Below are 5873 nucleotides of genomic sequence, written 5' to 3'. Positions count from 1 at the left end.
GACCCATGTCACCGATGAGCGATTTTGCACGTTTTTGCAACGATGCAAAATCGCTCATCGGTATCACACGCAGCAACATCGCTAATGCGGCCGGATGTGCGTCACAAATTCCGTGACCCCAACGACTCCGCTTTAGCGATGTCGCAGCGTGTAAAGCCCCCTTTAGTGGGAGTGGTGTACAGGGTCTTAGCAGTAAAGAGTATTCCATATTTCTGCCAGATACCCACAGAGATATTGAAATCTGAAAAAAGAGACTTCTGCTCATTGAAGGTAAGAACTGCTCACATAGCGTTCAACTCCACAGCAAACGAGTGCTCTAGCACTGGCATCTCAGCAGGGATATTCCCCTACTACACATGTGTGTCTAGGTCACTGTGACAGTTTACAGGACATAACTCAGGGCACCTAGACAGAAGGCAGAGGGACTACTTTCTATTTCTGGTGTAGAGCTTAGTACAATATATATATATTTATACTATTACATGGGACACATGTACCTTGTATTACCATTATTCGCTGTATATGAACCCCTTTTCTCCGGGCATTATTTGTCTATAGCATTTTTCACGAACCTGAGGCAACTGAGAACCCTTCAGTGAAGGAATTCCACTAACCCTCACAATACCTACCAGGGGCCTCCCTGCAGTAACTCAGGTAGTTGTACCCATTCTCTTTCCGCATTCTATGTGTTCTTCTTCTTTCTTCTTTTTTTTCTTTTTTCTTCTTTTTATTTCTATCATGTAGTTCAGGGGTTTATAGATATATGTCCTGCATCTCATATTTCCTTTAGTGGTGCTTCTTACCCATTCTCATATCATTTACCCTAGTATTTCATGATCCTGAGGCGACTGAGAACCCTTTAATAAAGGAATCCTTTTTCACCTGAATTGTCAAGTGATACTTACCAGTGACTATCACGTAATGTTACAGGTAGTTCCATTTTCTTCCTCTTCTTTCTCTCCTTTCTTCTTTGTCACACGGTCCATTGTGTTATAGCCCACGTGTCATGATAACACTTGTACCATCTTTTCATTTAGATTCCACCTACAATTATTTACCGATTCCAGTTCTGGAATAGGCTTTCATCATCTACTCACTAGAATTCTCAAGTTCATAAGGTACTGAGACATATACATGTTCACACCATTATAAAGAACAAAGTATAAACATTGAGGTTTTTCTCACACCCATGTTCCTGTGTTCTTTGATATGATATGTGTTCATTTCCTTCACTATATAGGATTGCAAGTTTTCCATTTGTACCTTAATGGCAATGACGCTATACAATTGAACACATATCATCCTGTTATCCATATAGGTGTGTATTTACCTGCTTGACTATTTTTGGTTGTTTGATCCAGAATGTTCCTCCAGATAGGTCATGTGGAAATTTTCTTTCCTCAGTACAAATGTTTTCACTATGGCTTTGGAACATTTTTTTGTATGTGCATCATGGTCATTTGACCCATTGTACTCTCAAGTAGCAATATATTGTACTGTTATGTTGTACTATGTACTAATTACGTGTTTATATGGTTTTGTAACCCTTTATGATCTTAGATAACTTTATCCTTGATAAAGACCTAAAAACAAGCTCGAAACGTTGGATGAATTATCCTTTTGCACAAATAAAGAATTTTCAGCATTCTAAGAGTTCTTTTCTTACGTTATTGATCACTATAGTGTGCCAGAGCTATTTCTATTGAATTGACTCTTATTTTTTCTGAGCACCTGCTATATACACAGTGAGCCAGACATATTCAATTTTCATTCAGAAGGCAGAGGGAAGCCTTAGCAGCTGAGCCTATATCTTGGCTTGTGAGCATTAGAACAGGCCGGCGATTACAGGGTAACATGAAAAATGTCCAGCTTGCATTATGACTAGAACATGACAATATCCTTTTAAGTACTAACCTATGATGCGTTCCTAAGCAGTTGATGTTATATGTTCTACATTTCATTTTCTGCATACTTTACAAGTAGTAGAATTTGCTTTGATATAGGCAACTGGATTTTCACAATGAAAAGGCAAAGGATAACGCCCGAAAAAGACGCCATACATTATGTCAGTGCCATCACTGACAAACCTGGATTGACCATGAAATACATCAATCCCCTTAAAGGTGAGTTAAAACAAGTTTTAACTAAATTGCCTTAATATTGTCATGCATTAGAATGACTGTCTTAGGTAATGATAAATATTTTCTACAGGAAGAGGAGTGTTTGCTGAAACTGAAATCGAAAAAGGGAGTTTTGTTGCAGAATATCGAGGTGAGCTCACGTATGCACTTACGATGGTAGACAACTACTCGAGATTTATGGTTGTGGTACAAGTCAAAGATCTAATGGCCCATACTGCAGCGAAGGTCTTCCAAGCACACTTATGCAGACCTCATGGCTACTCAGAGAGAGTCCTCACAGATCAAGGCACTGCCTTTGAAGCGGAAATCTTCAAGGACTTCTGCAGCTTTTACCGATGCAGGAAGATGCGTATTACACCCTACCATGCTCAAACCAATGGTTATCAACCTGCTCAGGACTTTACCCCATATTCCAGATGTGGCCTTACAAGTGATTTATAGAGGGGTAACAATACGTTGGGATCATCGGATCTAATCTCCCTTTTTATACACCCTAAAATCTTGTTTGTGTTAGAATAAACAATAACATCATAAAGGTATAGCAGTACCGTTTCAAAATTTCGGTGTCCCAAGCAGCATTCCATCAGCCTCTTGAAGGTTCCTGGCAAATTGCACAGCTCGAAGGGCATGCTTTTGAACTCGCAGAGACCCATCGGGGTGGCAAAGGCGGTCTTCTCCCGGTCTGCCTCAGCAACGGACACTTGCCAATAGTGACTAGTGAGATCAAGGGTAGAAAAATAATTTGCAGTTGTCAATGCAGCTAGCTATTCCTCAATACAGGGGAGTGGTGCTGTCCTTCTTCTTTAACAGGACCAACGGAGCTGCCCAGAGGCTACAACTGTCACGGATAACCCCAGCCTCCTTCATGTTGCTCAACATGTCCTTGGTACACTGGTAATGTGCAGGTAGATTTGGCTTATATCTCTCTTTGATGGGTGGGTGTGCACTTGTGGGGATGTAGTGTTTGACCCCTTTTATTTTTCAAAAGTCTAGCGGATGTTTGCTGAAGACTTGCTCGTATTCTTGCACTAGCCTGTAGACCCCCTTCTTGTGATGTGAAGGTGTGGAGTCAGTGCCTACGTGTAATTCCTTACACCACTCCTCTGGCTGACTTGGTGAGCTGTCACTGAATGGGTGGGCTGAAGCAATGGTGGATGCTGCTGTTTGGATAGCATGTGTATCTACTGAGAACAGCTTATCAATGGTGGCAAATCGGAGCAGCTTAATCTTTTGCTCTCCGCAGTTCAACACTCTCATGGGCACTCTTCCCTTCCATATTAATGAATAAAACTATGATGTAAATAGCATATAAATACCCCACAAATGCAGATAAAAGTAGGTTATGGGAAAAGGGGGAAGAGAGAAACAGGAAAATAGTGGAATAAAGTATACCTTCCAGGTGGGAGAGGAAATGGCAGCACAGCCAGTGGAGGTGAAGCAAGGGGAGCCTGCAACTAAAGAGTTGAGAGCGTTATCACATGGTGACTGAGCCTGATTGTAACGGGAGCATAGAGGTGCCGATCCTGTCTTACCTGCGTTGGTGTAGAAGTGGGTGTCCTGTGGTGGAGTCAGCTATGTGCAGTGGTGGCCGTGGGTTCTTTTATGTGCGACCGTAGTAATAGCTGCGCCCACTTCCTGTATGGGAGTGGAATGCAGTGAGGGTAATGGAACGCACGCCTGCGCATTTGTGTTTAACGTCGCGCATGTGCAGAACGGAGAAAAGGCTGCGCTCACTTCCTAATGAAAGGGAGTGAGACGCATCTGGGAAGGGAAGGGAAAAGATTAGGGTTTGGGGATGATGAAAGGGCTTTCTACGGGCAAGGATGGCAAAGGGTGGCAGTGACGGAAAGTCAGGCAGCCTGTCCTGTCCTGTCCTGTCCGTCCGTCTTTTTGTATCATGAATTGGAAAGACTGCAAGGGGGAGGGGAGGTGCTTGTGTCCAAAAGGAGGAGTTATTCAGATTCATTGCAGTGGGCGGCGGCTGCAAAAAGCACCATTCTTCTTGTTTTTGCTCTGCAAAACAGCCTTTTCAAGGGTTGGCTTGGGTGACAAAATGTCTTCTGTAGGCGTGGGTTTGTCTCCCTCTCCCTAAGATGTGTCCGGTATAGGCCAGGGTGCCACTCAAGGCCGTAACCAATTCGGGTTATAGCTTCTCGGCCTTTTGGCTAAGATCAAGTGTAGTTTCGGAGGACGCTACCTTGGTCGGTACTGGAAGGTGCCTGGGATTGCACGTCTGCCGGCCTTGAGGAAGTGTGTGCGCCTTCTGGTGACACATAGCCCTCTTGTGCCTGGACGGTTCCCAGGCAACGGGAGGCGATCACCTTTGTTATTTTGAAGTCCTACTGATAAACAGAAAAAAAAAAAAATTAAATCTGTTCTTATCAGTTTAATATCTGATACGTCCCCTCTCTGGGGACCATATATTAAATGGATTTTTAGAACAAGGAGATGGAAAAAATCTTGCTCTGTCCACTGCACGCATTGACCTGGTATTGCAGTACCTCCAGGACCGGTGCACCCCTTCTTAACCCAGTTTCCAAAAGCAGAACTCAATTCACCTGATTCAAATGAGCCCCATTAGTGAATTGAAAGAAAGCAAAAACTTTATATGCACCTCAATTTGGCCAATTCACTTTTCACACTTTCACCCTTTTTTTTATCTTTCACACCTTTTACTTGCTTTATTGATGCAAAAAGCTGTGCCAAATAGCAAACTCATCTCCACTCAACTTGACCAACTCTGCTATGTCCCGTGCAGTATCTTATTCTCAGTCTTATCTAGATCATTTGCAATTGAATAGAATAGATCCCTTTTGGCTGCTTATGACTGTGTAAAATATGTAGTTTTACTGGGCTGGGATGAGAGAATCCATTGAAGCATGGTGTAGGGATTGTGGTTCCTGTGTGCTAAGAAGAGAGGCTGGCACCAGCCAGAAAGCCCCATTGCAGCCAATAATCACTTAATAACTTTTTCAACTTGTCATCATATGGGAGGCCTTCCATTCCTTGTAGTAGTCTAGTTGCCCACCTTTGAACTGACTCTAACTTCTGAATGTCCTTTTTAAAATGTGGAGCCCAAAACTGGTTCCCATATTCCAGATGTAGCCTTACAAGTGATTTATAGAGGTGTAACAATACGTTGGGATCACGGGATCTAATCTCCCTTTTTATACACCCTAAAATCTTGTCCCAAGCAGCATTCCATCAGCCTCTGGAAGGTTCCTGGCGCATTGCACAGCTCGAAGGGCATGCTTTTGAACTCGCAGAGACCCATAGGGGTGGCGAAGGCGGTCTTCTCCCGGTCTGCCTCAGCAACGGACACTTGCCAATAGTGACTAGTGAGATCAAGGGTAGAAAAATAATTTGCAGTTCTCAATGCAGCTAGCGATTCCTCAATACGGGGAGTGGTGCCGTCCTTCTTTTTTAACAGGATCAACAGAGCTGCCCAAAGGCTACAACTGTCACGGATAACCCCAGCCGCCTTCATGTTGCTCAACATGTCCTTGGTACACTGGCAATGTGAAGGTGGTATTGGCTTATAGCTCTCTTTGATGGGTGGGTGTGCACCTGTGGGGATGTGGTGTTGGACCCCTTTTATTCCCCCAAAATCTAGCGGGCTTCCCACCGGTAACCCGCTCCCCAGCTTGGATGGATGCTGAGGGAGCCCCTTTTGCCCGCAGGCTCTGGCCCTGGGAACTGTAGCCTTGGCGGTGACTGTGCTTCCCTCTACGG

The 5873-nt window shown here is 43.9% G+C and overlaps 1 pseudogene; it reads left to right on the top strand.

Moving 5' to 3' along the window:
• The first annotated feature begins 4457 nt into the window (after window positions 1-4457).
• On the top strand, window positions 4458-4664 carry LOC142260792 (U2 spliceosomal RNA; annotated as a pseudogene).
• The last annotated feature ends 1209 nt before the right edge of the window (window positions 4665-5873 follow it).

This window comes from Anomaloglossus baeobatrachus, unplaced genomic scaffold, assembly GCF_048569485.1.
Source record: "Anomaloglossus baeobatrachus isolate aAnoBae1 unplaced genomic scaffold, aAnoBae1.hap1 Scaffold_187, whole genome shotgun sequence".
Taxonomy (NCBI): domain Eukaryota; kingdom Metazoa; phylum Chordata; class Amphibia; order Anura; family Aromobatidae; genus Anomaloglossus; species Anomaloglossus baeobatrachus.
The sequence above is the reverse complement of the archived record's forward strand: the minus strand, read 5'-3'. Positions and strand labels throughout refer to the sequence as shown.